General features: G+C 39.1%; 1 protein-coding gene and 1 long non-coding RNA gene across 2 annotated transcripts in view; one reads left to right on the top strand and one right to left on the bottom strand.

Annotated features, from left to right (window-relative positions):
- The window catches only part of LOC146449336 (uncharacterized), a 102,856-nt gene that overhangs the window by 27,573 nt on the left and 65,450 nt on the right, over window positions 1-9,833 (bottom strand). The window lies entirely within an intron of this gene.
- Window positions 1-9,833, top strand: part of LOC146449346 (bifunctional FAD diphosphatase/FAD synthase-like) — a 90,657-nt gene that overhangs the window by 61,797 nt on the left and 19,027 nt on the right. The gene's annotated exons all lie outside the window — the stretch shown is intronic.

The following is a 9,833-nucleotide window of genomic DNA, read 5'->3' as shown; positions in this document are numbered from 1 at the left end:
GAACTTGCTATGCGCAAGTATTCGCATACAAGCAATTTGTGCTGTTGGTGAAAATCTCAAAAATGATATGATATGATAAAAAATAATGTCTCAAGCCATTCGAACAGTCAGGCGGAAGGTGATCCCATTTTCCCCCATTATTGGAAACAATCAACATCAGATTGGAAAGCACTTCTTTTGAATGACACTCTTTAGGATTTCATAATCAGTCTTAAAGGTTAGAAATTAAATGATGACTCGAGTAATTTTAACTTTTAAAATAAAATTCGACTTCTGTTAAACTGGTATGTTTTTTGCAAGGGCAATATTACATTGTATCGACGCGGTGGCTTAAACACTTGATAAACATTTGAAATTTGAGTTAGTGCAGTTGTTAGGGAAGATGGTTTGGTGTTTCAGAGTTGTCATTAAAAATTAAATCGGTACACTGTCGTTACAGTCCCTAAACTGAACGACAACAACAGGCGAGAAAACGGCAGCTTAGCTGCTAAGAAACGTTCGCTTTCAGAAAGCAGGAGCCATTCAGTTTAAGGATCATAGTTACCTCACGACTATGACTTCTGTCGTTTTGTGTTTTCAGCAGAATTAAACGTCAATTATTAAAGCAGGTTGTCACCTAAGGACTCACCCACGCACAATGCCCACGGCAAAAGAAAAAAATAATCAATTTCTGTTATCCCGCCTCACCTCCAGCCCACATGTTTATACAGAGCGGAAGGTCTTAAAATGTTAAATTTACTACAGATGTCAGATATCAAAGAGTTTCGTCTGTAATTGCGTTCCTTGGAAATTATGATACAGTACGGTGAAGAGGCGGCGTGGTGGCCGGATTGGGAAGCGGATGAGGGGGCCAGGGAAGTGTGGACTCCGGCTTTCCCCATCTCGTATGATATACTTCCGGTCCAGGCCATGTTCTTGGGGCTCCTGTCTTTCTGTGCATTTTAATTCTTTTGCAAAACATGAAGTCATATAACCGCTGTTTTTCCTAACGTTCTCGCTTCCTGGTTCTAAAATACCACTGATTTATGTCGGTTACGTTTCAGCCCACTGATCTTGCTCTCTCTGTTTGTTCTCTTTTCGTTCCTGGCACGCTGTCCTCGTCGTCCTTTACAGTGAGCTAACGCAACAGGACGGCTGAGGGAAGGGCACGGTGAAATATCGTTGTATGACCAACATGACGTCTTAGTACCTTCACATTTTTAGGCGATTGTTGACTAAAACTGGTGTTCTCTCATCTGTCACAGCCTGAAAACCACGAGCAGTAGAAATGTTACAATCTAGAGTCATGAAAACTTGCCCGTCACGTTGTTCACACAAAGACAATTTGCCGTCCCACCACACCAGCGTCATGTTAACTTGCAGTGCTGATAGCACTTGATGAACTCAAAGGCATAAATTTCTCTTTTGCCAGCATGCACTATTGTGTTTTCACTTGCTATTTGAGCAGGGTCATGATAACAGCATAACCTTGCCTGAATCGTTCCCATTGTAATGGTGGAACTAGTTTGTTTGCAGTGCTTTTCCACTTTGTTAGACACTGTTCCTAGTGCTCCAATTACCTCTGCGGTGCCGGGGGTGATCTTCGCTGATTTCATGTTCCACAACGTCTTGATTTCAATAGCCAGATAACTATATCTCTCAACTTTCTAATTCTCTTTCTCTGAAACTCTGAGCAAGCCACGTCTTGATTACTTGACAAACTGTGCTTTTCTTGTCTGTTACTACAACCTACCACATCAGCCGAGGTGGCCTCTCTTATAAGCCTAGTGGTTTCTTGAGGTCTTCTCGCCATTATTGTAAATTCTATCATTTCTTCTTTTTTTATTAGTAAGACAAATAAATAAATGATGATGATGATGACAATATCATTTCGGGGCGGTTATATGCTCTAAAAAATAAAATCAAATGTAAGGCTGATCGGACAGCTAAAAAAGGCAATATTATTGCCCAATATTTCGGTTAGACAAAGCTAACCTTCTTCAGGGGCTTGTTATGAAACTGTCTGTCTGGCTGGACAGTTTCTCCGTGAATTTCACTGAGGTTTTATTTTCTAATGGGACAGCAACATCAATGAGCATATACTGATGTATACACCTCACTGTAACTCTGGCCCTGAAGAAGACTAGTTGTACTACAGTAGTTGAAATATTGGCCCAAATAAATAAGCCCTTTGCCGTAGTGTCACCCCTGCAATCAGTTTGGTTTATATACACCTCTGCTGTCTCTTGCCTCCCATAACTACATCAGGCCTAAAAAGAGCTGATAATAGAAGCAGAGACCGATACAACGTAGAATTACTTTTATAGTCTAGCATTTGCGCAAAAACGGAACTACGTAAAACTAAAGTGATTGACAGTATAAAAGATAAAGCAAATTAAATAATAAAAAATAAATAAAAGGAAAAAATGCTAGTAAATTTCTTCGCGAATATTGAGGCCATGTGGAAGAAGTGTTCTGCCTATTGAGAAAGATCAGTTTCATCATTGATGATACGGTGGTGGTATGATCTAGTGGCTGGTTAAACTCTGGTCCCGTGCCGCGATTACTTATCAGACTTGTGTTCTGTCTCTATTTTCAGTCCACTGTTTCTTAGTCGCTAGGGTGTATTCTGTTGGGTCTACGTCTGCTTCCTTCGCTCTCTTCTCGTACTTTAGATTCATTGCCTTGTCCACCCAGATTTTTTGCAGTTGCTATAGGTCAAGCTGTTTTGCCTTTTTCTTCACTCGTTTAGCATTACTTTTTTTTCCTCTAGTTAGTTGCACGTTATACGCCAGTTAGTTGCACGTGGCAGTGACTAACTCGAAAGCCTAAGCTCCTTTAGTATAGCTCTGGCACTGAGGAAGTCTAATTCTATTAGTCGAAATATTGGCCACTAATAAATCTGCCCTTTGCCGTAGTGCCAGCCTTGCATTCAGTTTTGTATTTTCTCCTTTGGTCACTGCGCACATTTTACTTTTCACATTTATGCAATTTAATGCTGTCTTTATGTTACTTTTCTTATAAATTGTAATTTCCTTTTGTTGTAAACCATTGAAATAGTGCATAATAATAAAGACCTTAAAAAAAAAAACTTAGATGGTAGTTGCTTCCTTCTCTGTTGGCACTGAGGGTGTCTGGCACCCCAGGTTCGTTTCTGAATCTTGCAACTTCTTTCTTGATGGAATAAGTCTTCTTACTGTAACAGAAAAAGCTCTCTGTTTTTCGTGTTGCTTTACGATTTGGACAAGTGGACCCTCTGTTTTTGTCAAGTACGCGTCCAACCCGATGATGGTAGTTTTGTAAGTCAGTTCAAGCTGGTCAAGGCCACTCCCTCCTGAGGCTTTTGGGTGGTGCATCTTCGCCATAGCCAACATTTTCCTTGTCTAGCTTGGTGTCCAAACTCTTGATTTCACTTAATTTCCAATCAATGACATCGAAGCTGTAAGACACTACGGATACTGCTAAAGTATTAATAACTTAATAGGTTCGACTCCTGATAGGAGCGCTCAGATATTTTTTCCGAGTATGCCTGTGTCATTTACTGATTAATACATCATTCTCATTTATTCACCAGGCTTAACATATTCCATCACATTATTTCCATTGCACATATGCCACACATTGACATTCTAGTCCTAGCAGTATACTGGATGTTTGTCCCATGAACCTAGTTTAATGGCCTTAGCTCCCACGAGTGTCCTGTAGCTCAGTGTTAGAGCATCCGAACTAGTTATCGGGAAGGTCTTAGGTTCGACTCCTGACAGGAGCACTCCGATATTTTTTTCCGAATATGCCTGTGTCACTAGATTTACTGATTAATACATCATTCTCAACTTCGAATCTGTTAGTAGAAGTCAGTTCGCTTTTTAGTATCAATCGTACTCTCCTGTAATACTCCTTTCGGAGCTCCTCTTTTCATCGCTGAATGTTGTATGCCATCCCCTTCGTTCACTCCTAGGTTACTTGTTTATGCTCTCTTGGTCCAACTCCTTGATAATTGTACCAATGCATATGTCAAGGTCTACAACTGAGGTCTTCGTCAGCCATCGTCTCCTCAAAGTCGCTTAAGCACTTGTGTCGAGTCCGAATTCCATTCTGATGTCGTCACTAAAGGTCTTGAGGATGATGAGTAGACCTGTCTGTTGATTGTTGTCTTTTGCAAATATCTTACTATCGGCCATAGGTGCGACAGTTTGCCATTCTGTGATCCATACCCATAGCTGCTGTTTTTCAATAGATTGATGAGTGGTGCTATGCAAGGCAGTAGGTCGGAGGGACCCGCTTTCGATGATGATTGGTCTGGATGTTAACCACCCATCTGTGTAGTGGAGACGAGTGGTTTTCCACGTCTTCATACTCTCAATAATGAATTTGATAGTTTGTGGGCAGATTCTGTGTACCTCGAGGCTCTTCATTATCTAGGAAAGTGGCACGCTGCCAACGGCGTCTTGTAGTCGACCCTGCTGTCGACAGCGGGTTCTTATTCTTTGACTTGACCTCTTCCATTATGTTGATCAAATAGTTGTTCCTCAATTGCATTCATAGTTTTCTCTTCTGCATCCTTTTAGTCAAATACCATTACAGTAACTCTTCAATGATTCACTGTAGCACAAAGTGAACCAACTTCGACAGGCGTCAACAAACAACAGAGCTTTGTTTATACATTTGCAAATTTTTGCCCTTCTTTCTTCCTGCTTAAAACAGCAATCGAGAACTTCTCCATAAAGGGATAATTTTCACGAAAAAAAAAATGCCGAGGTTTTCAAATTAAACTCATATCTTTGAATACGAGTACGGCCAGAAACAGAGCAATTCTTTTGTTGTTAAAAAAAATTAAATAAAATGAAACAAAGCACTTTTTTTATATTTCTCAGTTCAAGTTAGTATATTTATATTTAAGTATAAAGCGAAACACCCGCTTGTCAATGGCTAAAGTTATAAGTTCATTCGCGTCATGGAGTCAGAAAAAAAATCAGATTTTAAAACCTTGTTAAAAGAAATCAAATACTAATATAAAAGACATCATTTCATGTTAAAGAATTAAGACACATTAAACAGATATACCAACTCAAATCACGGATCTATTCAAGCGAAAAATTACTGAACATTTTACTAAAAGACTTTGTTATAAAATTTAATTGGCACTACGGCATATGTTGCATTCCTTTGTTTAAGAATGGATAGGATCGATATTTCAATGAATAAAGCAAAAAACCTGTTGTTTTTCGTCCATTCTGGTTCGTCGCTGTACCGCCATTGATGTCCCAAAAGACGCGTTTGAAGATGGACTCCAAAATCACTGCTCACCAAGAATATAAGGAGATAAGATCCACGAAGGAGGAATGATTCATGAAAACATCGCAGACTACGAACTGTGGCGAAGAAAATCCCCCTTTCCACCTGGTCTTATCGCAAAGCTCGGATCGCCGGGGTTGATTGGCCAAAAACTTAACGAGCGAGTTAAGTGGAAGAAAAGTTTAAAGTTGACTGATAAAGGCAGTAAAGGTCAAAGTAAAATCGTGTTAGTCTTTACATCTCCGGAAGTTTTGTTAAGCACGTTGCGTTGTTACAGCGTTGCGAACATATATAAGGTAGTTCGGGTGACAAGCAGCTTTCGCCGTTGTCAATACTGTATCAATGTTAGCATTTCTAAGCGTGGCAAGGCTTTGCATCGTTGTACTCTCCAAAGAGAAGAACAGTAGGTGTCAGTCGAAGATCAGTTTTAAGAACAAGTGATCCCACACAAAATTAAAAATCTTATAAAACGAAACGTTTATTTTTTTTCGAAACTGATTCATGTCAGGCGTTAAACTTTCAGGTGGTTTCGCAAAGCAAGTTGTTTTCAATGATATTACTAACCCGGTATTATGTCTGGGCGCCCGCCCACAAACAATACTCTACATAATATTCTAATTTAACGCTAAGAAGTCGAATTTGATATCAACTTACCTCGCTGGCGCACTAGGGCGAAAATCTCGGTACTCAATAATGGGGTGTGTCAAAAACACCTTCCAAGCACCAATTGCATTCGCTGAGTGAAGTTTCTTTTTATTACTCCGCGTTGTAGACATATGTCTGTCAGGACTGTTCAGTGATGTTCTGCTGGCACGTGCTTTGTACAATACGTGTACCGGTCCTTTGTTTTGTTCATTCCAAAACATGGCACCAGTTTGAAGTGGAAACTGGGACAGTCACTTTAATTTGACTGCATTAGCCTAAGCCACCTGTAACTATTTCACTTTTAATTAAGAACAATCTCCAATTTCTTTCAGGCAAGTAAGCAGGAAAGTACTCTCCTTAGTTTTTATTTGAAGAGAGAGAGGGAGAGAGAGAAATAATTAATGATAATGATAAGGACAATAATCTGAATACGTACGTCAGTAGGAAGATATAACACCTGGAATCAATGGTTTCCTTTAAAAAGCTTGGCGCAACAAAGATCTTTCACCTAAGGCTATGGAACGTAGCTTGATGCTCTAGGGCTTCAAGACCAGGTAATACCTACATTAACATAACACAGTCAGCTTTCTCGTAAGCGACCACCCTTGGGGCACGACAAAGTGGTCGCTTACGGGAGATGGTCGCTTACGGGAAAGAACAAAATAAGCCTCGATTGATTAGTTAACTATATAAAAATATTACCTCAGCAGCTTAACTTAGACAAAGAATCTAATCTATTTGATTTTTTTTCACATCTATTCATTCTTCTGATGAAACTGTGTATAACACTTTAAAACAGATAACTTTTACTTAGTTATCTGCGTTTTAAATCAGAAGCTACACTTGGTGACCGTTCTTTTACCTGTGCTGCACCGAAACTTTGGAATGCGCTACCATTTGACATAAGAAACGCCACCACAGTTAGTACTTTTAAAGCCAAGCTAAAAACTCACCTTTTCCGTCATGCATTTTTATCATAGTTGTTTTTATTATTGTGAGTTTACTTTTAATTGTAATTTTAACTTTTTAAAATCATTGTACGTTTACTGTTAATTGTAATTTTAGCTTTTTAGCCTTTTTATTCCGTTTTTAATCTTGTCATGCGCATTTGAACATTTCATGAAATTTGCGCATTAGAAATATTATTATTATTATTATTATTATTACTATTATTATTATTATTATTATTATTATTAATTATTATTATTATTATTATTATTATTATTATTATTATATAAGATGTTGATATTTTACAATTTTATGACAGCAAGCTGTAAAATCACTCACGTTTTAATAGAATCAAACTGTATCTAGTAGATTTTATTCTTGTAAATAATAAGTTATCATTCCATTATTATTAATTATTATCGGTGCATGCATGCGTCAGAGGTTCGCGAACGCCGTTTCGTAGCAAGATAGAGCAATCATTAGACTGTGAAATAAATGTCGCTAGTGCGGATATCTGAAATACGTGTCTATATGCTTTTATACTTAGGGCTTTTTATGGACACTGGTTTAGCCGTCATTAGTGTGATTCGATTGTATGATCTTGATATCTCTGCATAACGGAATTCTTTATTTTATAGAATTTTGAATTTTTATTATTAATTATATCTATTTCCTCTTCTTTTATGTAAGGTTAAATTACTTCTTTTTTTAGAATTTGTGAATGAATAGTGTTTCGATGAATTGATTGGATTTTTTGTAACAGCAGTTTGATTGTAAATAGGATTTTAATTGAGGTTTTGTAATAAAGATTTTCAGTATTGTTTGTTCGGTTGTTTACGAAGTGGTAGCTAACGGGAGGTGGTCGCTAACGAGCGCGGTCGCTATGAGAGAGTTGACTATAATAATAATAATAATAATGATAATAATAATAATAATAATAATAATAATAATAATAATAATAATAATAATAATAATAAACACAGTACCCAGGGCATGAGTCACAGCAGTATAACATCATCATTGATGCCTTCTCGTGATTCTTAATCACGAACGTTTGATTTAATGTAAAGCCAATCATGGATACACGATTCAATAACTTCGTTTCCAGGATTTTTCCCCGGGAACGAGGTTGACGTTTCAACACTTGCCGAACCGGCTGTTCAACAAATGTTTATGTTGAATAGTGTTGTGTTGCACGTTGTTGAATCAACGGAATATAGAACCTGCCGCTATTCCATTCAACAGCGCTATTGACAAAAGCGCAAACAAGTTTAGATATCCGTTCAAAATATGTTGCGCAACAAATGTTGAACGCTGTTGCGTTGTGTATTAATTAGTTTAGTCGTGGTGGTGGAGTTGGCAGCGCCATGGAAGTCAGATCTGAAGGTTGGTGGTTCCCTAGACAAGACTCTCTTCACGCAGATGTACACATGGATAACGACGACATATTGCTAGGGGTAACCCTGTGATGGACTAGCATGCCATCCGGGGGGAGTAGCAATTCCCTAAGTTACCTCACGCTGGGTAACCTGTGATGGAATGGCATCCTATCTAGGGGGGGGGGGAGAGGTAATACTCTTTGTCACTTCATGCTGGGTACCCTCTGATGGACTAGTATCAGTAGCATGCCATCCATGGGGGAGTAGCAATTCTCTAGGTCACTTCATGCTAGGTATCCTGTGATGGAATGGCATCCTATCCAGGGGGGAGGAGTGGTAATACTCTTTGTCACTTCGTGCTGGGTATCCTGTGATGGACTAGTATCAGTAGAATGCCATCCATGGGGGAGTAGCAATTCTCTAGCTAGGTCACTTCATGCTGGGTATCTTGTGATGGAATGATATCCTATCCAGGGGGGGGGGGGGGGGGGAGAGTGCTAATACTCTATGTCACTACATGCTGGGTACCCTGTGATGGACTAGTATCCCATCCAGGGGGGAGTAGCAATGCTTCTAGTTGCGTTATTCTCCCAGTAGACTTGCACCCTTTAAAAGCTCTATTTTCTTTGGACCCTGATATCCTGCATTGTTTTTTTAGGGCAAGGAGCATTGTTCTGTGGCTTGTTCATTTGTCCGCCCAACCAACCGTGTTAGGTGCTACCAGGAGCACATGAGCTCCTAACGCTACAATTGATGCATGTCGTCCTTTTACTACAGAAACAAAGGTTAGGCTCCGACCGTTTGGGTTATCTGTGCATGGGTCCTGTGCGACTTCACCGCGTTTTCTTTTCCGATTCGACTATCCCGCAGGTTATTTTACTAGCAACGCCAACGCGCCATCACAACAATCATTACAGAGTACTGACATGCTACTACTACAAAACCGTAATATGCAACTATAAACAAGACTTACTATACCCAAGTAGGACGCTTTCAAGCGAATTCTCTTTTTCAAAACTGGCAATTCCTCTCCGCGAAATAACTGAATCCTCCGGCGTTCGTCGGTGTTAAAAATAGTCCGTAATCAGCTGTCGGGGTTTTTTCTCTCAGCATGAAGTGTTTCGCTTTGATAAGAGCTCCAAATTATTCCGAGTTAAACGGGTTATTATGTCACCTAGTTTTAGTGTTAGCCTGGAAAGTCAAAAGAGTATATCTCCTTGGATGAAAACGCTCCAGTTTTGTAAAAAATTACTATATTAGTTACCTGAATTTATAAATTAATATGTTTTTTTTTACTGCAAATGGCCAGGATGGAAGAGGATTTAAAATTGAAAAAATGAACAATTTTTTTTCACGCTATTCACCTGCGTCTAGGAAAAAATCGCGCTTCAATGTGATTATGGCTTGTTATCTGTTCGAAGAACTACAAGCTTCCGACACCGTCGTTGTTAAGGAAGTCGTATTGTCCTCCCCCGGAGAAAACTACGACTTCCCTAAACACTATTGCGTGGGAAGTTTAGAAGCTACTTGATATTCTCGCACCGGTGCTCTTCGAACATTTTGTGTTAGAGTATTTATTTAGTACAA

This window comes from Pavona decussata, unplaced genomic scaffold (genome assembly GCF_977016875.1).
Source record: "Pavona decussata unplaced genomic scaffold, jaPavDecu1.1 SCAFFOLD_602, whole genome shotgun sequence".
NCBI lineage: Eukaryota > Metazoa > Cnidaria > Anthozoa > Scleractinia > Agariciidae > Pavona > Pavona decussata.
Note: the sequence above shows the minus strand (reverse complement) of the source record. Positions and strands in the feature narration are given on the sequence as shown.